This window comes from Nycticebus coucang, chromosome 3, assembly GCF_027406575.1.
Source record: "Nycticebus coucang isolate mNycCou1 chromosome 3, mNycCou1.pri, whole genome shotgun sequence".
In the NCBI taxonomy this organism is placed as follows: Eukaryota; Metazoa; Chordata; class Mammalia; order Primates; family Lorisidae; genus Nycticebus; species Nycticebus coucang.
Genome location: NC_069782.1, coordinates 16,912,955 through 16,938,626, shown reverse-complemented (window position 1 = coordinate 16,938,626; position 25,672 = coordinate 16,912,955).

The following is a 25,672-nucleotide window of genomic DNA, read 5'->3' as shown; positions in this document are numbered from 1 at the left end:
TTCTATGACTCCATTTATACGAAATGTCCTAAATAGGTAAATCTTTGGGGACAAAAAGTAGATTTAGTGGTTGCCTGGGGCTTGGCAGGTCTTGGAGGAGGGAGGGATGGAAACTGACTGCTAATAGGTACAAGCTTTCTTTTAGGGGTGTTGAAAATATGTTCTACAATTAGATTGTGGTGATGGAGGTGCAATTCTGTGAATACATGAAAATCCATTCAATTGTACACTCTAAATGTGTGAAATGTATAGTATACAAATAATATAATATGTAAATAATATCTCCATAAAACTGTTTTTTTTCTTTAAAAAAAAAAGTAGGCTAACAAACATTTGAAAAAATGTTCATCATCCCTCCTCATCAGAAAAAAGTAAATCAAAACCACTCTGGAAAATCCCCTAACCCCAGTAAGATCAGCCAATATCACCAAGTCCCAAGGCTGCAGATGCTGGCATGGATGTGGAGAGAGGGGAATACTTTTACACTATTGGTGGAACTGCAAACTAAAATATCCTCTTTGGAAAGAAGTATAGAGAATCCTCAAAGATCCCAAATTAGATCTCCTATTTGACACCACACTGCCACTGCTAGGCATCTATCCAGAAGAGAAAAAATCATTTTATCATAAGGACATTTGCACTAGATTATTTACCACAGCTCAATTTATAATCGCCAAGATGTGGAAACAACCTAAATGCCCATCAACTAGGAATAGATTAACAAATTGTGGTACATGCATACCGTGGAATACTATTCAGCCATAAAAAGGTGGTGATTCACATCTTTTATAATATCCTGGACCGAGTTGAAACAAACTCTTCTTAGTAAAGTATCATAAGAATGGAAAAGCAATTATCCAATGTACTCAATATTAATATGAAGACACTAGATGAAGTGAGGCATGCCCACATAGGAGAAAAACTCATTCTGATTCAAGTTGTGAGGAGGGGTAACAAGGGACTGGGAGGGGCATGAGGTGCTCTCACTGAATGAGTACAGGGTGCGGGTGTCTGGCACACCTTTTGTGTGTGGGACATAACCACAAGAGGGACTCTACCTAACAAAATCAAATATTTTGACCTTGTTGTTCATACCCTCTCATTAACCTACAAGAAATTTACAATTATAAGAAGGACTTTACCTAACAAATATAATCAGTGCAACCTGGTTCTCAGTACCCTCAATAGAAAAAAACTATAAATAAAAAAAAGAAAAAAAATTACTTTTCTAAATAAATAAATAAACAAATAAATGAAAAGGATTAACTTCCAAAAAAAAAAAAAGTAGAAACAACACTTTTGAAGATACACAAAAGATGAAAGAATTCTTTACTGGCAGAGCTCCATTATAAGAAATTTTAAAGGAAGTCCCTTTCAGATGGAAGGAAAATGATACCAGATGGAAATATGTATGTACACAAAGGAACAAGAAGCACTGGGAATGGTAACGATGTGGGAATATATTGTGAACACCTTCCCAGGTCAACTGTCTTCTACAAATGAGTATGTATCCGCTGCAGAGTTTTCCATCCCAGGGACCCACCATCATTTGCTTAAACCCGATGATGTGGGAGGGACTGGGGCCCCACACACAGGTGAGGGATTGGTCTTCCTGAGGGAGAGACACTTCTTTAACTGAACAGAAAGAAAGGCTGTGTGTAGATACTGGTGGACTACAGAGGCAACAGTTTCCCTCTTCTTTTTCTTGGATCATGAGGTAAGGGGAGAGGGAGGATGGCAAAAACAAAAAGGAGTCAAATCTTCTTGTCTAGATTCAAGCTCAAGGAAAAATGGCAATCAGTTGCAAGGATTTTAGCAGAGAAACCTAAAGGTGGGGACTTAGAATCAGGAAGAGACTAATACTCAGGTACAATTGAATTTCATGTAAGTTGTTGTCTAGAACAGTTGTAGAAGACAAGACATCTAATTGTGTCTAGGTGTTTAAATATTTTTAACTGCTGCTCTATTTGTGGAGAAGCCTGAAATGGGCACCACCTTAACCACGTGATCAAAGTTAGCATCATTAGTAATAAGACACACTGACCTCGTGGACCCCCTGATATAATAAAGCAGGAAGAAAAGCACGTGACTTTTGTGGTATTCTCACCGAAATAATTAACTTTAATCTAATTATAAGAAAGCACCAGACAGACCCAAATTGATAGTTTAAAAACTACCTGGCCTGGTGTGTTCAAAATTGGAAGTTCATGAAGGACAACAAAGACCTGATGATCTGTCTCAGAGCAGAGACCAAGCAGATGTGACAACTAAATGCAATATGGGATCCTGGATGTGGCCCTGAAAGAGAAAAAGAGCATTCTGGAAAAACTAGTCAAATTTAAATTAGATCTATAGTGTATTTAATAGTCTCATTTCAATGTTAATTTCTTGGTTTTGATCATTGAAGCATGGATTCAAGATGTTAACATTAGGGGAAGTTGAGTGAAGGGTCTATAGGAACTCTGTGCTATTTTCAACTTTTGTGTAAATTGAAAATAACTTCTTGATTAAAAGAAGTTTTTAAAACTTGTATTATTTATGAAGCAATCAGATGGTCAATACCGCAACCATCTAGAAAAGAACCAGAGTCCTGAAATGAGATTTTTAAAAAAGCCTCTGAACACAAGAAAATTAGTGTGCCAACCTACATGCTAGGTTGTTGTGGGGCTTAGATGGAACCCTGAATTTCCCATGCTTTAGATGGACCACGGTATGTTCTCAGTAAGTGATTAATTCACCTTGTTTATACAGACAGTCCTTGCCCAAAATGTACTAGGGTAACTGTGCATCAGGAACTAAAAACCTACCTTTTTTGGCATGATTTCTCCCCCATTCATTTTTTCCGCAATTGTTTTTTGAGCACCTACTAATAACCACACTCCACTCCACCATCTTTATGAGACTTCACAAGAGTAGTTTTAATTCTAGTTCTTCTAAACCGAGACTAGGCAAACTTTTTCTCCAAAGAGCCGGAGGGTGACTATTTTAGGCTTTGCAACCTGCTTGTCCTTGTAACACTACTATCATAACACAAAAGCAGCCACAGAAACACATCAACAGGCTGTGCTCCAACAAAACTTTTATGGTTTTATTTTTGTGAGTCATGGATCAAATTTGGCCCATGGTCAGTAGTTTGCCAACTCCCCCACCACCACCACCCCATAACAATCAGGAAGCATATAATGATTTCTATTTGTCTAGTACAGAGAAGATAATCGAAAAACTTCAAAATGAGCTTCTCTAAAATGAAATGAAACTCCCACATCACTTACTTTTCAAACTAGATCAAACTGAATCCCTGGACACATGCTTTGGCATTTCACATTTTCAGATGACCATTTGCCTTTTGAAGTTTCTTTCTATACATATAAGACAACCCAGACTGCCAAGCAAAGGCATGCATGCAACTAGAAATTTGAAGGTTCCGAAGGCCTCGCCGACCTGCAACCCTTTATAGGATTGCAGTTCAGTGTCCAAGTGACTGGTCTTTGTCCTTAGATATCGTGCTCTGAATGCAGTTCAGGAAAGCCGCAATTACAGATCCCAAATGAGCATTATCATCACGGCCTTTCAAAGGGGCTATTTTAGGAAGGATGCAATGGCTCTGGAGAGGGACACAGAAGCCAACAAATAGCAATCTGATCTCTCATTTGCCTGTGGTGAGGCAGGAGAGCGGTTTCTGAAATCGGCCTTGATGATACAACTCGGCCTGAGCTTACCTGCCCATAAAATCTGGAATACTCTTGCCTCTGAAAAAAATGGACCACCTTCCTGCAGGCCAAGCCACAGCACTCAAGGTGGACCTCTGCCACGTCACCAACTGCTTCTCAGAAACTCAGCTTCCTCTGTGTTTAAAGGAGCTAATGCCCTAACAATGGCCCCTAAATCTTAATGTCTTGGGTTTCATCTTCACAATTTTTGCCATAATTTATTAGTCAGGGTAGAGTGTCTGCTAAACTAAAAGAATAATAATACTATGAATTAAAACCAGGGGAAAAAAGCTCTGAGTCTAAGCCCAAGACCCTCTCCTATGAGAAATTCAGAGCATAGATCTTTTGGCATTTATTTTAAGATTCAGTGGTCTTTTTTACACTGAATATACACTTCCAGATTGTGTTTTAGGTATCTAGTTTTCCAGATAAATGGTCCTTCACCAAGCAAGTAAGTTATCATAATATTAAATTTATACTTCTCTTTGGATGCTATCCACCTGTTAGGAGAAGCAATTTAAACTACAGTGACATAAGTGACATGGAAATGTCATTCAATTTTCTTAAGTATTTACACCCAAGGTGTATTATAAATGTTCAGTTCCCGGGAGTGGACCCCGTTTATAGATTTAAATATAAAGGAAGCTTTATGTTGGGCTAAAACCACAGCAGTAAACAGGTATCTACTTTATGTATTCAACAGCAAAGAACCCTCCCCACATGCTGAATACTCAGTTTAGATCTGGCCATCACATATGGAGAAGATTTTAGAACTGGTTCTCCAATATGAGCTATTTTGCAAGATTTTAATAATTCCACGAATTCTCAGTTATGGGTGTTTGGGGCCACACTTTACAGCCATCTATCAGTAGCTTAAACAAATAGAGTTTGTTTTTTTATTTCCCAAAGCAAGAATTCCAAGGTGGCAGGCAATCCAGGACAACATTCCTTAGTTTAGTGGTGCCACCATAGAGTCAGGATTTTTCATCTTTTCTCTCTGTCAGACAAAGCCTGTTGACATCCTACCTCAAGGTGGCAATTCAGCTGCCCTAACTTCAGGCCTCACATCCACATTCCAAGTAGGAAGAAGGGAGGGACTAAGGAAAATTCTCTGAAATGGCTTTCTACCTTTCTTAGGAAAAACTGCCTTTGAAGCCTCCCAACACCTCCAACTGTGGTATGCAAACTTCCCTTTTCATTCTATTGGACATTGATGAGTCACATGGTTATCCAACAGTTAGCAGTAAGAAAAATGAGAAAGTGAGTATGTGAGTTTTCTAATCACCATAGTGGAGGGCAGCAAGGAGGAGGTGGGGAGATTAGCCAACACAATTGGTCTACCACACTAGGTTATATGTATTTTTGTATTTCTATTTTTTGTGGTCTCCTATTTGCTAATAATAAAAGCTTTTCTTTTATCTTCAAAAGAAAGTAATTTTTAAGTTTACTGTTGCAATAACTTGACTATTACTGAAGTCATTGCTTCTAATCCAACAAAAATGTTGGTGTTTAAATGAATGTCATTCATTTACAATCTTCTTTGTAATATATCCTCTATAGCAGGAGCTGGCACACTATGACCATGGGCCAAATTAGCCCATCACTTGTGGTTATGAATAAAGTTTTATTGGAACACAACCACACATACTCATTTGTGTCTGTGGGTGATTTGGGGCTACTTCAGTAGAGTTGAATGCCACAGAATCATGCAAACTGCATCCCTAAAATATTTACTCTCTGGATCTTTATCAACTCCTAAAGAATAGAATATACCCTACAAGAAGCCAGATCCTCCTAAAAAATCTCACACTTCTTTGATAATCTTTAGGACTGATTAGAATATCTTTAATGAAGACACCATTGCCATTATGGTCTTGGTGATCTGCACAGTCTCTTCTGGCTCCAGTGTCTTCTGCACTGGGGCCCTAGGTTTTCCTTTGTCTTAAATAAATACATTCTAGTTTCCCATGAAAAATAAGATATTAAGCGTAAATCACCTATTTGGAGAGGACAGTCATTTAGCAAAATAGTGGTTCTATGGTATCTTATTTTTCAAAATACCAAGGCAATTCACTCACTGGCTTGGGGATCACCATCATAGTTGAACCAATAATAAATCTTCAGGCTTTTATAGTCTTTGAAAATAAAAACTTTTTAAGAAAAAATAAATCAGGGCGTATAAGACCCATCTAATAAAGCTACAGAGAACTCTTTGGAATCTGATTCCCACCACCTTTAAGAGCAAGACACATCCACCCTTCTTGCTGGGACGTAATTCATTCCCACTGCCTCCTAGACTTAATTAACGTCCAACCTTCCCTAATGGAACAGTTAATCTCTGAGACAGTAACTGTGGCTAATCTCAGATTCTGGCTTTGGGGAAAAATCCAGCCAACTTGGATATCAATCTCTAGAACGCTGAGCTGCCTTTGCCAACCACACAAGGTAAAAGCCCAGAGAGGCTGAGATGCCCTGTGGTGGGGCCTTCTGGATGCCCTAGTTTCTGAGCTCTGACCACAAGTCAGTGGGTCAGCAGCTTGTGGCTGGCTTGGCTTATAGTGCTACTAATTATATAAGCTATATACAGAAAGTACGGGTGGTTTCTTATGAATCTAGCTACTATGATTACGAATTTAATTCCTAAAAGTAACTCAAAATGTGGATTTATTTTTTCTTTTTTTGACCTTAGTTTCTGCAGTTTTTTTTTTTTTTTTGGCTTGCCTAATTTGTGCTTCACATACAGTAGCTCTGTCTCCCACTCCACATCTCTGTAAGACCGTTTCTTATATATCTGAATGATAAGGAAACTGAGAGGTTAAGTGACTCATCCAAGGTTCCAAAGAGAAGTGGCTGCACCAAGCTTGAGTGCAGGCCTGTCTTCTCCAGAGGACATGTAGAGATTATGAGATGACAAACACAAGGACAAAGAGCCAACCTATGTATGGATGACTGAGGAAAAAGATGGGAAGAACCTAGATCGCTAATGGAGAATTGAATGGGTACAACCATCTGCCTGCCCCCACACTTTTTATTACTTAAGAAAAACAATGCCTAATTCAGAAACGACCTTTAATTGGGTGTGCCTAAACGTATCCTGAACTGATAGTTTCCTCCACTTGGAAAGTCCTTGCATCTCCCTTCTTCCTTAACATCCATGATAAGCTTTAGACAAAGCTGCACATCCTTAAAACTCAGCTTAAATGTCCCTCTATTCTTCAACTTCCCTTGAAACCTCTTCACCCACAACTGGGGTTCCCCATCTGGAACAGCTGGTATCTTACTGGTGCATTGCCCTTTTCAGATTGTATTGCAAGCTCTGATGTGTGTGTGTCTGCCTCACCAGCAGTCTCTGAACTTGCTAAGGGCACAGATCACCCTGCATTCCTGATGCCTGGCACTGAAGTCAGCCCCCAATAAACCTGGAAGAAAAGAAGGAAAAAGGGGTGGTAAGGGATAGAGAAAAATAGGAAAGGAGGGAAGGAGGAAGGGAAGAAAACAGGGAGGCATCAGATAAAGAAAGAATAGGAAGGAAGGAAGGGAGAGAGGGAAGAAGTGAGGAGAGGAAGGAAGACAGGTGTGGCCCAGTATTACACCATTTGGTGATCAAGAACGTGGGCCCTAGAATCTGTTAATAACTTCTCAGGTTTAAGTATCTATTCCTTGCCTGGGGCAGAGGCTCACACTGTAATCCTAGCACTCTGGGAGGCTTGGGTGGGAGGATCCCTTGGGCTCTGAAATGCAAGACCAGCCTGACCAATAGCAAGATACTGTCTCTACTAAAAATAGAAAAATCAACCAGGCACAGTGGCGGGTGTTTGCACTGAGGCAGGAAGTTCACTGGAGCCCAGGAGTTTGAGGCTGGGCTGACACCACTGCACTCTAGCCCAGGCTATAGTTTTGATAAGTTGTTTGACATAAGTGACCATACAATGTAATATACAAAGCAGGACACTTTTAAGTATGAAAGGTGATAGGACGAATATTAAGACAGATGAGAGGCAGGGATGACAGTTATAAATGGAGACAATCTCAGGCCATGCAGGACAAGTGGTTCCCCTCTGTCTAACCTTCCCAGGCCTCAATTTCTCCATCTATAAAATGGCTGTAATAACAGTACCTACTTTACAGGGTGCTTGTGAGGGTTGAGTGATATATCATGTATAAAGCTCTTGGAGCAAGGCCTGGGACTTAGTAAGTGCTGCATAAATGTTAGTTACCCTAGTATTACTAAAGATGTGAAAGTTGAGGATCAGAAAGTTAAGTGACTTGCCCAAGAACTCTCAGCTGGCAAGTGACAAGTCAGCCTGTCACCTCAGGCCCCAGGATTTGCAACACCTCAGTCACATCTAGACCTGTTGAGGTGCTGTCTCTGTTTGGCCTGGACCACACCAACTAAGGCTAAGGATAGGGGACTGTTCCAATCATCCAATCATCAGCACCAGGGTTTCCTTTGGGCCGGATACATCTTATTTATCCCTTTCCCTTGCCCCCGGAGGCCAGTACAAGAGGGAAAAGGCAGCTAGTCCTCAAGTTCCTTCCATCTCAGTGGCCAACCCCAGCCTTATCTGCTGCCCACCCTCCCCGCCCCCAACCCCTATGTCATTGCTGCTGAGACATTTTGCTCACTTGGGCCTTGCTGCTGCTAGTGGCCCAGAAGACACAAAATCAAAGAGCTTCTAGGTGTCCAACATGATCGTATGCACCAGAATCCTCATTTCCTGCACAGACTGCGGTGGCTTTTAGGTAACTGTAGTCTATTTGTTCTCTGCCCAAATCAGTGACAGGCTAATTTGTCATTTTCCAGCTGAGCGTCCTTAGGCAAGTCACTTAACCTTTCTGATCCTTGGCTTTCGGGTCTCTAATAATTACAGGGTACTAACGTTTATGTAGTATGTACTTGTGCAGGACTCCCTGGCCCCCTGGGGTACAGCCCTTGCAAGAGCCATGAGATTATTAGGGAAGTCTTCATAAATGCTTAGTGACAACAGAAGATGTTGGCTCCTAGAGGTTCAGACAAGTAACTTGGGAATCAGAACTAATTTGAGTCTGACTCCATCATTCAAGCTCTGTAACCTGGACAAAGGTAAGCAGCCTCTCCCAGCCTTAACTCTAATCTGTAACCTGCTGATGGGAAGGGGAACGGCTTGGCAGTCTTGGGATGAAACATAGAGTTCACGCAAACTGAGTCTTTAGCCCACCACCTGGTATGCGGGAATTGCTCTAATAAATATTAGTTATTATGGTTATTCTTGTCATTCTTACTGGGCCAGTGGAAATTGTTTCCTAATATCAAATTAACCATCTATCTTTAGGGATCTTGAGCCTTTCAGCCACCTTGGGTGCCCATATCCATGAGACAGACGTCCTGGATTTGTGAGAAAGAGCCAGAAGCCTACAAGTGCATAGCTGGGAAGGCCTGAGGCTACAGCAGGGTGAGCACAGCTTACGGGACTGAGGACCAGGTCTTACCACCTCCAAAGCCGTGATTTGTGTCTCAATCTTGCCTCCCATTCGGCCCTGGTATAGCCAATTCTTTTGTTCTCAATAGCCCCACAATTTCCTAGAAGATAATTAGATTAATTATTTATTAGTTATTAGTTATTTATATAAGCTAATTAGATTCATTAAGGGGCGACTCAATTTGGCTCTGAACACCTGGGGCAGACACTGTCAGGGCCACACCCAGACCCGTGGGGATCGGCTTTGTTTTGGTTTTGTGCCTCTGTCTCCCAGCTGTCTTGTGCTGTGCTTCTAACTACTTTTATCTACAACCTTCTCTGGAGAAAGAGCAGTTTGCCTGTATGTGCAGAGAGCTAGGCATTCCCAGGAGTTGAGGTCCTCCCAGGACAGCCTGACCCGGCTGACAGGTGTAGGAGTAGGAACACCCAGCCCCTCACCGCAAGGTGGACAAACCCTTGGGATGCAATTCACACCACAGAGTTCCCTGCAGGATCAGGCTGCAACTGGGACTTTGCCTGAAATCACAAAATTGATGGACTTCTCCTCTGATCTGCTTTCCTCTCTCCTTTATGATTTCTCCTAAAAGCAGACCCTTAATGGATTGTACATCATCTCAGAGACCTCTTCTGGAGACCCATCTTAAGACAACGCCAGCTCAAGGATTGCTTCCTGCAATTTTGCATCTATCGGCAGCCCAGCACCTCACCCTCTCTGTGTCCCCACCAGTCTCACAAAGGCAATCACTCTGGGTCTCCTCTTCTGTGTCTGACTCGCCCCAGCTCCACTCCTATTCACTTCTGATATTGCCACCTTCGTATTAATATTTATCTCTTCTTCATGATTAAGAGTGATGGCCTCATACATACCAATCAAAAAAGCCAAAATCCAATCCAGTTCTCTCCGATCCTAAGTCTACACTCTTATCCACTAGGACACCTACCTCTTAAGTCTTGACTTGTACTTGACTTCTGGGGTGTCAGCTCTAGAATTTCTCTCAAAGTCATTAATTTGGATTCACTCCACTGATCTTCTCAAGTTCAAATTCTCAAATTGCCAAAGCCTATAGAGAAAGAGTTTTTGAGTTGGAAGGGAGAATAAAAAAGATTTTCAAAATAAAAAAAAAAAAGTCTCTAAGTCTTTTGATTTCTATCTTCTGTCCATTTGGAACCTAATTCCTGGCCCTGTCTGTCCCATCCAATGTGCCAAAATACAAAATGTGATATCTTTGAACTTCATTCATGCACACAGTCTAGAAAATATTTGTTGAAGATTTTCTTTTTATGGAGATGTATTTGAAACACTGAGAATACATGATTACTGCAATGAGGAAGGGAGACACTTTACAGGCTCCTACTTTTTTATTTAATTTTTTCAATGCCTTTCCTCAAATGCCACCAAAAGGTAAAAAGAGTGTAACATAAGAACAATGGGCTTTGGAGGGTAGGACTATGACCTGAACTTAAAAATGCTCCAAGAAAAATACTAGTTGTGCGAGATTGGATATATTTGGTGACTCTGCAACAATGGTTCTGAACCTGGATGCATTCAGAAAATATTTGACAATTTCTGGAGACATTTTTTTGGTTGTAACAACTGAAAGATGGGGGGCTGCTCTAGTAGGTAGAAGCCAGAGATGCTTCCAAACATTCTAAAATTTACAGGACAGCCCCCTACTGCACAGAACTATTTGGCCCAAAATATCAGTATTGTTGAGGATGAGAAACTCTGCCTTCTAGTAATAATTCCAAATCCACAAGGCCAATGTGGAAAAAAATGAGGCAAAATTTGAAAACCCTTAAACAATCCACTCCCACTAAGCCTGAGATCCTGTTCCCCTTTCTCCTCCTGTCGCACAGAATACCAACACACCCTCAGATTTTTCTGGGAAACATGAGGCCTGGTTTAACTCTCCTCCATGCTCCCAAAGGAATTGCCTAAATTCACAAAGCAACTTTTCACACTTCAAAGGAAATATTCTGTTTTCTTCCCAGTGACAGAGATTAAATAGGTGCTTATCATCCTAACATATGTTGGGAGGCTGAGGCCTTTTTTCTTGTTTTAAGAAGATGGAAGCCACGAAAATATCATACAGCAAGAATAATGGCAACCAGATTTCACGCCGTTCATTACCGTAAAGGAAGCTGCAGGGATTTGCCTACATGAAAAGCACCAGCAGGAGTGAGCCCAGGTATGCTGGACTTAAGGGTAGCTGGGACTGATTTCACTTTATGCATTCCTAAAGCTAATGCATTCTTAGCAAATTTCACTTCCTGTTGCATAATTAATTAGAATCTGTCCAGACAGGAAACAATGGGCATGGACTCCACCTCTCTTGATTAGAGACTCAGTTCAGCCACTCCTGAGCTGTTCCATAGGGTAGCCACTAGTTACCAATGGCTATTTAAATTTAAGTTAATTAGAATGTTTTACAAATTGAAATTTTAGCTGCTCAGTCACCCTAACCACACCTCTAGCGTTCAGTAGCCCTGTGTGGCTAGGGGATGTGATATTGGACAAAGTTAAATACAGAATATTCCATGATTACAGAAAGTTCTCGCTGGGCCCAGTGGCTCATGTCTGTAATCCTAGCACTCTGGGAGGCTGACATGGGAGGATCCCTTGAGCTCTGGAGTTCGAGACCAGACTGAGCAAGAGCGAGACATTGTCTCTACTAAAAACAGAAAAATTAGCCGAGCACTGTGGCAGTCACCTATAGTCTCAGCTACTCTGGAGGCTGAGGCAGGAGGATCATTTGAGCCCAGGAGTTTGAGTTTGCTGTGAGTTAGGCTGATGCCTTGATTCTTTACCCTGGGGCAACAGAGTGAGAGTCTGTCAAAAAAAAAAAAAAAAGAAAGTTCTATTGGGCAGCATTGCACAAATGATGTCAGGTGAAAACTTTTTGAACCCTAGTTTCTTCCTGGTTGTATGGGGGGTGTATTTCTTGACTTGTCACTTTCCCAAAACTAATGAGAATGTGAACCAAAGTCATGCTTTGTAAAATATAAAACAGTACACAAATGTAAAGATTGTGAAAAGAGCCTAGATCATTTCCTTTACCAAAGAAGACCATACCTTGCTTTATTGCCAAGAAATACAGGAATGTTTCTGTCTAGATCTTTTCTTTCTGGATTGATAAATTATTGCCCAGAGTGAATAACTTTAAGGGCAGGAAGTTTTATGAATACCCTCTCTCCCTTCATAACTGAAGTCTCTGCTATGTACATAGGAAATCCATTGGTCCATTAAATGAATTTTGCAGCTCATGAATTTTTCCTTTGCCCACTTAGGAAGTCCTCACTCCTATTTTGCATTTTTTTCTTCTAAAATATCAGCCCAGCTCTTCTACCCTAATGGGGCATTTGAGCAAACTCAATCTCCAGGCTTGAGAGAGTCTTTGAATTCTTCTTAGTTGAGGTCCGCAAAGTCTTCCAAAGCAAATAGAAGGAATGGTTTCCGTTAAGCCTCAAGTAGTCTTTGGTGTTTGCTGTGCTGTCAACTTGGACACACTCCACCGAAGGAGCAAATCTCTGTTTTTACTTAGGCTTGTCCTGATCTGTTGTAAGTCATAACTCGATGAAAGCATTATAAGGCAATAAGAGTGTGCATGTCAAGAAACTGGCTGAATTACGTCCGAAAGGGCTCAAAGCGTGCCAATGGGGAAGCTCAGATGATCCAGAAGGTGCCACTGGAGCCTGGAAGATAAGACTTTCCCAGGCCTATCAGAGGCCCTTGTGTGTTTCTAATGGGAATAACAAGCCTTGGCATTTGCGTTACACTCTTCGTGCTCTTCAGGGTGTAGGTACTTTATCAACATCCACTACTGAGCCACATCGTTAATTACTCCTTCTGAGAGCAAACACTATAGACCAGAAGATTGAGTCCTGGAGTGGGGCAAGCCAAGAGGAAATTTTAGGTGTTGCCTTGTCACCTGTCTCCATATCAGGACTATTAATCTGAACAGAGCAAACAAAAATCCTTCTCTCATAGAACTTGTTCTATGGGGAGGGGAGAAGGAAGAAGGAGACTCAGGGAATAACAATGAACAAATAAAGTATAGGAAATGAGAAACAAGGCTAGAGATGGAATGGGGACTGGATTCATGAAGAATGGTCAGGAAAAGTCTTACAAAGTGCCATTTCAATAGGAAGCCGAAGGAAATGAGGATGCTGGCCCTGAAGGAGCGCTCATGGGGCAGAGGAACTTGGCAGGGGCAGAGGCCAAGTGCAAAAGCCCTGGGGCCCACCCAATCTCTTTGAGGAAGAGCAGCAGATTAGAGTAGCTGAGGCAGAGTGAATTAGAATAAAAATAGTGGGACATGAGGTCACAAGGTGGTGGGGACAGATAATAGATAATTATAAAACACAGGAACTCTTTGGAGGGTTTTAAGCAGAGGAGCGACCATCTGAATTTTATTAAAGAATCTTTTTGTACACTCTGAGAGTAGACCAGGTGAGAGGAAGGCAACACAAGATGAAAACAGGCTGTGATCCACCAGCCACACAGGTGTGTCCCATCCTCCATTAGCATTTCACTACCCCTTGTCCCCAGAGCCAGGGGACACTCATACCACATCTGTGCTCTCCCCACTAGGGCCACCTCACCTCAGAGGCCGCAATGATCTTTACCACTGGATTCATTCTGCCTACCCAATTCTACTCACAACCTCATAAAGTTAGACCTCATTGTTGGAAGGAGCCTTGGCAATGACTTGGCTCTACCATTCATTTTTTCAAATTTATGACATAGATCGCATGTACTGACCAGTTTAAATAATAATCACAAAGTGAGTGCTCATGTACCATTAACCAGGTTAACACCAAGAACATTACCGCTCCCTTAGATAACCTCACACTTCCCTTCCCAATGACATGACCCTCCTGCCAGCCTGCATCCCCATCAGAAATATCTCTCATCCATCTTCTGTGTTAATCATGCCCCAGCTTTTCTTTATGATTCTCCTCCCTTCGCATAAAGATCTAAATAAGGTTTAGTTTTGGAAAGTGGGGTAATGCACAAACCTATATGTGCAGATAGAGCCCCACAGGAAAAACCAGGCTCAGCTGAGCCTCTAGGTCTTTAATTTTTGACTGGTGTGCCGTGAAAGGACCTTAAGTGTGCCACAAAAATTTCTGATGATTGATAATTAAATTACTTTCAAAAGAAGTTCAAAGCCCACTAAGTATATTCTTTTGTGTGTGTGTGATCAACATAATTTAAGTGTGCCGTGCAAGTTTATAGGTTCAAGTGTACCGTGAGATAAAAGAGGTCGAAAAACACTTCTCCAGGTCATGGTGTGACTTTGGCTTTCCTGAAGGCTTCTGAGAGCTCCTCTAGGGAAGCTACAGGGCAAGGTCACAAATGAATCCTCAAAAATCTAGAGCTTACTTTAGAAACACAACCCATTGTCTGGCAAGGCCAAAGTGTGGGCCAAGACCTGGACATATGGAATGAATCTTATCAGGGCAAGTGGGCTGCTCTGAATTTACGTGGCCTGAGTCCAGCTCTCAAGATTAGGTCAATGCAGGACATTACTGTGGGTGAAGTGAATGTCCTCAGCTTAATCAGGCAGCAGCACACAGGGGAGAGAGGAACGAACTTTCTCAGCATCTGGTCAAAACAAGCCAAGTAGAGCTCAGAATCCAGACCAGCCTCTCCTGGACGTCCTGTCCTCAGGTTAGCTAGGAAATCAGCGTGGTGGCCCTCAGTGCATCTGTCTGCTCAGACCTGATGGGTCGCTCACATGTAGACACAGCTGCCACATGGGATGTCCCTTCACTGTCATCCCAGAAATGCCCATCACTCCTGTCCCAGTCAGCTGTGCTACCCACTGCACCTGTGTCTTCCTGTTTCGTGGCTGGTTCTGTCATTTGGTTGAAGTACATTCTCCACTGGATTCCAGAGACCATTTTGAAACCTTGGAGATCTTAAAATGAAATTATTTACCCTCAATTATGGTTAGTAATTTGGCTAGGTACATAATTGTTAGTTGGGTATTACTGACCTACAAATCTTTGTAGTCACAGCTGTTGAAAAATTTGATGCCATTCTGATACCCTAACCTTTGTATTATAGATAACCTTGTTTTTCTCTCCAGAAACTCAGAATCCTTTTTTGACTCTAACATTCCGACATTCCCTGAAAGTCTTCAGTGTCAACCTTTATTTCTATCCACTGTGCACAAGGAGATGACTCTTTGGATCAGTCAACTCTGCTCTTCCAACCTGGGAAATTTCCTAAATTAGTCCATAGATTGTTTTCCACACCTCCCTTCAGTTTTCTCTCATCTCTTTTTACTGGAATTTCTTTGGGACCAGTCCTATAATATTGTCACAACTTCTTCCCTATTTTTATTTCTGTCTCTTTGCTCATCTTTTGGTGATATCTCTTCATACTTATCTTCCAAACCATCTATTAGGATTTTTGTTCTGTTCTCATATCTGTGATTACCAAGAGCTTGTTTTCTTCTCTCCTTATTTTACAAGGTCCTCTTCTCATTTCATTCATATACCACCAAGGCTCTTGTTAGACTGTTAATGAGAGATGATCCAGCAAATCTTCTCCCCCATGACCTTGTTCCCCCTCAGTCACATTCCTTCTGTTGGTTTGTTGTGGTCTCCCTGCATTTCATGTTAGAATCTTTCATTACATGTCTAGTAATCCCTGCCGCTTGTTATGAATGAAAGTGAGAAGCCATAAAACTCAAGCAGTGGAACCCGTTAGCGCTGACTTCTGCAGACCGCGTGTTAGGAAGCCCCTGTTATCAGTATCTTTGAATCTTTCTTCTTGGCTAGAGTTTGGAGTCCTGAGAGAAGGCTTCCCATTTCTGGCATGGAAGGTTAGGATCTTGACAGCATTCTGTGGTCAAAAGCGAGAGCTGGAGACCTCAGCATACAGCATGCATTGGGCACACAGTCACCAAAGTCCTTGTTTTCGATATGATATCTGTGTTTTAAGCCTGATATTCCTTAGTCCCTTCTATAAAAGAAGCCTTCAGACTTACTGGCTGTGTAACCAACCATAAGGCAAGTAACCAGCTGCAGTAAGACAAATTCTAAGATCTCAATGGCGTAACAAGTGTGCTTTTTACTCCTCCAAAGTCTAATGTAGATATTCCTATATCACAGACAGCCTCCCAAGTGGCCTTTGGGAATCTAGTTTCCCAGAGGTTGCTCTATCAAACTCTTACATGGAGAAAGACGATTATGCACGCGAGGTTTTCATGGGCCACACCTGAAAGTGGCACATCTCTTTGTGCCCACATTGCATTGTGGACTCAGAATTCAGTGAGTTGCTCATTCCCAACTGCAAAGCGGTAGGGAAATGTCTTGAGCTGCATCCCCAGAAGAAAAAAGAAATGAGTTTTGCTAAACACGGCAATCACCACTCGAAGGACCCTGCACTTAACCTCCATGAGCCTCAGGGTTTCAAACCAGTGAAATGGTAAAACTGAGACAAAACTGCCTGTCTCCCAATGTGATGGCGAGGATGACATTTGTAAAATGCTTGGTCAAGTACCGAGCACACCAGAAACCCTCTGGGAATAATTATTGTTATTGCTGTTGTCATAATTTCTTTTAACCTTTTATTAGTTTTTATCGAAAAACCTAGATATCTATTGAAAAATAAAATACTGCACTTTTCAAGGAAAGAATTAAAAAAGCAGTATACAGAAAAAGGAGGAGGAGAGAGAGAAGGAAACTTACATGCTGGACATGACATTCAGGTCATTTATATAGAGAATATTTTCTGCATATCTACTATGTGTAGTCGTTGTGTCAGAGGTCCAGAGATACTCAGATAAATAAGATAAGGTCCTTGGGCTTGAGGGTGCCGCAGCCTGGCTGGGAAACAAAAGACTACATTTTGTCAATCCTTTGGAAACGTTGAGCCAGTTTCCAAGGGAAAGTTGGGAGATATCCCAGAGGATAAAATGATCTGAAAGGAACTTCCATTTTAGTGGTCAAAGCTCGGATTAGTCAAGGTTATCAATCACCTCTATGTTGCTTCAGCCAGTGGTTAATTCCCAGTCTTTATCCTACTTGACGTTCAGCTGATCATGACCTCATTCCTGAAACAATGTCTCAACGCAGCTTCCAGGACAGCTCACATCCCTGGTTTTACTTTCACCTTTCTGGTTCTACTCCTCAGTCACCTGTGCTGGCTCTTCCTCACTCCCCATTCCTCTTCATGTTGGGGTGCCCCCAGGCCCTTCTCTTCCCTTATACCTCCTCCCTTAGTGGTTTCATCCAGGGGTATAGCTTTCAATACCATATATAAACCAAAGATTCCCCAAACTGTACTTGGGCTTCTGATGAGCTCCAGACTCCTATGTCCAGTTGTCAACTCAACTTCTGCACCTGGATGCTTATTTACTGAACTTCTGGCTTCTAACCCCGATTCCCCTCTTTCATAGCTCATTCAACCCATCAGTTAATCCTGGTGGCTCCATTGTCAAAATATATCCAGAACCCAAATATTTCTTACTTTGTCCATTACCACTTCCCCATCCAAATCACCATCATATGTCACAGGGATTAATTCATTAGCCTCCTAATCTGTCTCTCTGCTTCTTACCATAGCACTTATCACCCTGTCATAATTATAAGTACACAAACACAGTGTCTCTGTACTTGAATGTAAGTTGTAAGAAGATACTTGTCCGTTATGTTCACTGTTGCATCCCCAGTTGCTAGAACACTGTCCAGAATTTCAAGGACATTGGGAAGGGCAGTCCTGTGCATGCAGCCTCTCGGTTCCCACTAAGCACCACCAGCAGGGCCCTTGGGTCAGGAACCCTTCCTTACCAGGAGACATGGGGTCCTCATAGCCTGTGCTGGACTTATCATCTTGAATGGGAATATCTTTTCCTGTTTCAAATTCTGTGTGCTCCTTTGTTCTGTTTAAGTTGTGTGTATAATATGACACCTGGTCAGCACCACTGTTAGCTCTCTCCCCTGCAGGGAGGGGACAGGAACCTTCTGCTACAGCACAAGAGGGATGCCTGCAGCCAATTCCCCTGCCTCTGCTGCTAGAAAGAACACGGTGGCCATGGAGGACCGACACCCACCGCCAATGCTAATCATGCTGTGTTTCTTCTCTCCATGATAAAGTGTTACATCCAGTGCTTAACTGTGCTGTTCTCCTTGGAAACTCCAGGACCAAGGTGCAATGGGCAGGATTCTTGAACTTCTGCCCCTGATAATAGGCAACAGATGTCTCTTGCTCAATAGAAGGTGTTCAGTATTTTTGGAGTAAGCAAAGAGAGGAATGTGGGCACCAACTTCAATATACCTGGTGCAATTTAGAATAGCTCCTTTCATCTGAAAGAAATCATGGTGCAGGCTTCACAGGCCATGAGTACTTCTGCAATCCTTTCTCTAGGAACAAGGTCATATGTGATGGAGCAGAAGCCCGGGGCTGGCCCCAGGCAGGAGGATGAGCTCTCAGGAGAAGAGGGCAAGTTGAGTTCCCTGTGCCCAGCAGAAATGGCACAGCCTGCTGATTTTAGAAAAGCACACATCAGCCCAGTAGCTCCTATTGATCTTTGTTTCTTCCCCCAAAGAAAGTTAGCAGCCATCTCTGCTAAGAACTCTTGCCACTTCATTTGTTAAACTTAGCAGATTTTGTGGTTCATACAGTCATTAACATTCCTAGAACCTGCTTAGAGTGACTAACTCATCCAGCTTTGCCTAGGACTGTCCTAAGAGCTCTGCGTCCAGGAACCCTTCTCTCCTGGGTAAATTGTTAGATAGTCACCTTACACCAAACACAGCACCTGCTACCTTGTAGGTCACGATAAATAAATGTTGGGTGGAGCTAACTGTGTTACAATGATTTGTTTGCATGTCCATTTGTCCTTTTTCACTCTAGTGACAGGCATATGGCATGTTTCCTAAAATGTGTTTCAGGGAACCCGAGTTCCATGTCTCAGTAGAGGTCATTGCTGTGTTAGGTCATGTCGGATGCCCCACCCATATCTCCTTTCCTTGGCTGATTCATCCATCCCATATCTACCAGGACTGCTGGCTACTCACAACTCATAGCTAAACTCTTTTCAAAAAAATTTGTCCTTAGCCCATGGGAATTTGCTTTCCTCAAAATTTAAGAGATTTTGTTTTCCTTAGAGGAGGGTCACTTGGAGGTAATAACTATCAGGTGCTGACATAAAACTCATACTACTTTCTTCCAGGTGGGACAACTCTGCAGCATGATTCATGCTCTAGAACTCTCCATGGCATTTAGTTGAAAATAGGACTTCTCTCCCTTTCTTTATATGTTTCCCCAAAGATAACTCTCTTAATAAATGACTTGCAAAAGAATTCTCATCTTAAGCTCTGTTTCTAATAAGCTGAACATAAAATTGTTATAACTTAGAGTGATCCCAAGAATCTACCTTTAAGGATGGGATTCTGGAGGGGGATACCCACCTCACTGCAGCTGGTGATGAAGACCTTCTTCTCTACCATAGCATGGTAAGCACCAAAGTTTTACATGAACTTGAATAGAATATAAGTACTTACCAATAAGGATAGGGCACTGGCTTGTGTAATCTTTGTTATTTGAAAGATGCAAGAGAAATAGTAACTACAAAGAGTGAAATTGAGTAGCTGCTGGTGAGTGCCACTGATGTACTGAAGAAGGAGAACAGGATAGTTTCAGCATACTTGCTCATTAATTCAAAGCAAAGTATAAAATTCAATAGGCTCCTTGATGGTATTCTTAAGAACCCTTTTCTCTTGTAGCAAGAAGATCAATTGAGCCACAAAATCCAACCAAAATCAAACCTAATTGTAAGAGTCATAGAACTTCAGAGACAGTTGAATTCCAAGCCTTAGAAAAGTCTTCTAATGCCAAGTTAGCTTCTTCTATAATTTGGATTAGGTTTGTTTGTCCCCACCAAATCTCATATCGAGATTTGATCCCATTATTAAACGTGGGGCAAAATAGGAGATGTTGGGTCATGGAAGTGAATCTCTCAGGTCAATGCCCTCCTGAGAGTGAGTTCTCACTGTTAGTTTCTGATGAAAGCTGCTTGTTCCAAAGAGCCTGGCACCTGCCCCCCTCTCCATCTTGCTTCCTCTCTTGCCCTATGATCTCCGCACACACAGACTCCCCCTCACCTTACACCATGAGCAGAAGCAGCCTGAGGTCCTCTCCAGATGCAGATGCCCAATTATAAACTTTGCAGTCATCAATAATTATGAGACAAATGAACATTTTCTCATTATAAATTAACTGGCTTCGGATATTGCTTTATAGCAACACAAACAGGCTACAACAGGCCCTGATAGTAAAAAAAAAAAAAAAAAAAAAAAATGAGGCCCTGAGGCGTGAGATGAGGATATCTGGATAGATGCACTTGAAAACCTTGAACTACCAACTTTCCTTGAACACTCTGAGCCAACTAAACTGAGCCATTCTCCCTCATTAAAAGACAGAGCTTTCTTAAAACCACTCATCCTTAATTGAATGATTGCACAAAGCCTCAAATGAGATAGTTGCTTTATAAGGCAATGCTTTTCTTTCTTGGTATCTGGTTATATTTCCCCTCCTGGCCACAAGCCCTATGATTAGTGTTAAGTCTCAGCTTTGCCTGACTGAGGAAGTGTTGGGCCTGCTAAGACAGGTGGGGAACTTTCCACTAATGGAACACACCCGGATAAATGTTCCAGCAGGAACTGGGTGAGAATGTCAGAGATGCATCCTGAAGGCAGTGAATCAAAGATAACAAGATGTAAAGTCACATAAAAAAGGGAGAGTTAGTCTGTATCTAGGTACTGAGTAACACAGGTCCCCAATAACTGTTAGAATACGTTGATTGTTGTTAAAATAACCAACCTAGGAGCCACTCTGATAAACTGCTGAGATGGATCTTGGAAAGCTTGGAAGAAGCAATTTTTAACAAAAAATGAAGTGGATACTAAAACCGCTGGGGGAGATTATGGAGGAAAGGATCAAAAATCTCATAAATGTGGGCATTTTAGAATGGGTCTACTGAGACTAGAGGATTTGTTAGCTATGCATGTTTGTTCAATATGGGGGCCCAGAGAACACTCTGTTTACTGAGTGATTAGGATATTTCTCTTTCTCTACTATATACTTACCTATGCATATGGCTATCTGTAGGTCTTTTGGGGAGAAATAGTGATTGGATATGCTTGTTCTGGTGTTACACATCTTTCCTCCTGAGGATCCAGTCTTACTTTCAAAAGATAGATTTTAGTTCTAAGAATCTTTCAAAAGCTCCTTAATACAGACTCTGAGTTGTTAACTGATACCTGGGGACTCAAAGGTATCCTGTTAGAATTATAAGAACTGGGGTTTATGAGGGCCAGGTAATATAATCCTAGCTCCAGTCACCCATCCCACCAGGTCCATAGACTACATACCCCCTAATTTGTCATTTACCAATTCCCAAATATCTCCTCATGACATACTTAGCAGGTATAAAACCCTTCATATTTGTTCCTTGTTCTGTAGAGTAACATAGACTATAATAAAGGAAAAATGAAAATTTCTGAATTATCCCTATTCTTGATTAATAAAGTAAATCAAATACTATATGGCACCCTGAGGACAATGGCACATCTTTATTTTATTCACCATCTGGCTCTTGGAAACACTGGACAGATTATGAAACTAGACCACCACAAACTTAACCAAGTAATAGTTGCAGTTACTGTAGCTGGGCCAGATGTAGTATCTTTGCTACGCCAGGTTAATACAGGGTGGTTTGTGACCATTGAGCTGGCAAATGCATTCTTTTCAATGCCCATTAAGAAGAGTCAGAAGCAGTTCTTACTTACATGGGCTAGTTAATAGTATACTTCCATGGTCTTCCTCCAGAGAACATTAACCCCTTGAATTTCATCACAATATAGTATGAACCATCTGGACATGGTGCAGAAAATCATATTGGGTCAATGTATTGACTGCATCATGCTAACTGTATCTGACAGACAAAAATAAATGGTAAGTTCTTTGAGCACCTTTGTAAGATATGTTCCCTCCAGAGGACGAGAAATAAAACCTACAGAACATCAGTGAGGCTTTTAGGGCTGTGGTTCTCTGTGACATAATATGACATCCTTCCAAAATAAAAGACAATTTATTACACCTTGTACTATTTACTACTAAGGAAAAAGCGCGACACGTGATGGATTCTTTGGGTTTCAAAGGCAACTTAGTCTATTATTGAGAAAACTTTTCTGACTCTTTGACTGGATGATGTGCGCAAGAAAGTTTACTATAGCGGGTTCAGACTTCAACATGAGCAGCCTTGACATTTGGGCCATGTGATCAATAAATCCCCTTATATGAAAGGTATCTTGATAGATAAAGAGGCCATATAGAGTCTCCAGCAAGTCTTACAAAAAATCCACATTACAAACAATAGGGTTCTGGAATAAAGCTGTACCATCTGCAGCAGAGAACTCTACACCACTCAAAAAGTGGCTCCTGGCATAGTTCAGGTCCAGGTAGAGACTTGGCCTCTAACCCTGGAGCATCAAGCAACCATTTAGTCAAAGCTACTTATCATGAGTGGGATCCTGTCCAACTACTAATTCATAGGATCATGTGGGCCCAGTAGCCATCCATCAAGATCAAAGTGGTACATTTAATATTGGACTTAAGTCCAGAGGGAAGAAGTGAATTGCACAAACAGGGGTTTAGCCATCTTTGCTTGGATGCTTCTTCCTTGGTTCACACCCATGGCTTGATGGAAGTTCTTTATAACCATCTAATACAGTCTATAGAGTGCACTATCACTCCACTCAGGGACAACCCTAAAAGGCACTGGCAAGAGGTGAATTGATTCATCTTGGTCATTCATTTTGTGCATAGAGAGACATGGCCTGAGATTAGGACACTCACAAACTCATGGGCTGTAGCAAACGTCTTAGCTGATTGGTCAGGTGCCAAAAGTGATTGGTCAGATTAGGAACAAGAAAGTCTGTGAAGATACATTAGGATGTGCCTGTGAGAATGGACACAACCTGTGAGGATCTTTGAATTACAATGCGTATCCGAAAACTTCCATCATTACAGAGGTTCAAACAAATAAGTGGATAGGAGGACTTACCTACTAGATGTTAACCAGCCTCTGTCCTCATGACTCCAGAGAAAGACTCATGTTAAGAGTAACCATGGTGGTAGAGATGAAGGTTCTTCATGGGGTTCAATGCATGGGCTCCCTCCTACAAAGGCTAATCAAGCTACTACCATGCTGAATGTCCAAGTGTCTAGCAACAGAGTATAGGAGAACAGGTCCCAGATGGCCTTGGCTGCCCAGCTTTTCTCTCTCCCACTTGTAGTTTTGGGTACATAACTGTCGAATGTACCCAGAATGCAATGTTCTGAGATAAGAAGGAATGGTCCAGAAGAGCCAAGGCTAGGTCTTCATCCCTCCCAGAACAAGATGTTCTGCAACACTGAAGGCAGAGGCACCCGGGGTACAAAACCCAAGCCAAAGTGCTTTCAGGGTCCCTCCACCATGTGCAATATGGGACATGTGCAGACAAGACTCTATCTTCCTTAGAGAGCTTTCCTGAGCTTTGCTGGACCAGCTCACAGTGGATACAAAACTTCTGTTTAGCCTCCTCCCTCCCCATCTGTGAGTAATAAATCTGCTTTGCCTGACCTGTGCATGAGTGTTCTGCCTCACTGGACTCATGCAAGCAGTAGACAGCCTCTGCACCGACATCAACACTAAGGCCCTGGAATAGCACCACCCCTGGAGAAGACCAACCAGCCACTTAGTGGGAAATTATTACATCCTAATTCTTCTACAATGGGCAGGGCAGCTATTCATACTGACTGGGAGTGACACATATTCTAGGTAGGGGTTTTCCTTACCCACCAGCAAACCTGAGACATCATTATACAAGGACTCAGAGATTATCTGAGATAACTGGACATGGAATCCTGGATTAACATTGCTCTATGGATCTAGATGTTCTGGCTACCCCAGGGGGACATAGTAAAAGTCTCATAAAATATAAAGCTATGGCGTCCACCTGGCAACTTTAGGCCCTTTGCATCAGTAGACCAAAAGCAGGCCTAGAAATGACTTCCACGCTGAGCAGGAGTGAGTGATTCTGATCGCAGTAAGAAAGATAGAAGTTGCTACCACATGCTGGAAGTAGGGAGGAATGGGTTTTGTGTTCACATGATGCACTGGATGAATACTTTAGCATCCCATGTTTAGTTTTCACTGTAAATAGCAAAGTAAAGAAACCTTGTCTGATCAAAGCAAGTTGATTGTGTACAAGACTCCTCCAAGATGAAAGTCTTGGTCATCCCAGTAGACAAGCCATCTAAAGTGGCAATTAAAGGGGAGAGGAATTTATACAGGCGGTAGAGAAGGAAGTTTAAAGCATCAATTATAGCCTTATTCCTCTATCACTACTTTTGCGAGTGTTCCAGAAAATTGGAGTTATGCTCAGATAGAGTAAACTTAATGTGAAAATCATGTGGCTCTGTGCAGTGCAGGGGACAAACTATAGTATATACTTCTTGGGACCCTATGCAGATCCCCTTTACCAGGCTAATACCCTCATCCTCCAGTTGCTGAGAACCCAGAGTTATGCCCTTCTCAGAGAATTGCTGTTAAATGAGGGGTGCCACCTCACCTCCTACCCTCTGGGGGTGGCTTGGGGCCCCAAACCGATAGGCATGGGCATGCTAAAGCCCAAATCCCTTGCCTCAGAGAAGGATAATGTTGTGGAACCATCCACTCCAGCTCCACAGGGGATCAGGCAGAGGCTGGATTTTGGGTGAAACCACATCTTTACTTTTGCCTTTTATCCTGTGCCATCCTTCTCTTTCGTCCTTACAGATCTCCTTAGAGAGCCATCTTTCAGTACATCACTTGGTCAGGAATCCCTATCATAGGCTCTGCTTCTAGGAAATCCAACCTGAGACAAGTAGGAAAACAAATCCCGTGATATGGGAGATTATGTTCTTTTCTCTGCTTTGTGTTCCCTCCAGTAAGCATGTTACACCTTTTTACTCGCATTCGTGTGACTTGACCTTGCACCATTTGGGAGGAATATTTATCCTCACTTCATTAACTGTGGGCTTGGCCAGGTGACATGCTTTGGACAATGGATGTGAACAGATGTGTCTCTTGCAAATCTGAGCGAAAGCTTTCAATGGGAGTGTGAGCTCAGGCACTCTCGTATTTCTTGCATCTGCCACAAGCAAAGAATATCCTGGAGGGAGCGTCTCTTTCAGCTTAGACTCAAAATGAGAGGACACCTGGAATGCAGCAGACTCCAGCTGAATCAACCCACAGCCAACAGGCAGACCTGCCAGGGAGAAAAAAAATGGCTTGTTGCAATCAATGTAACCCGATTCTTTGTACCGTCAATGAATCCCCAACAATAAAAAAAGAAAAGAAAGAAAAATAGTGAAAAAAATTTACTTGTTGGTCTAAACTACCCAAATTTTTGAGGGTTGCTACTGTAGCAAAAATATGACTAGTACATACGGGCAAACAA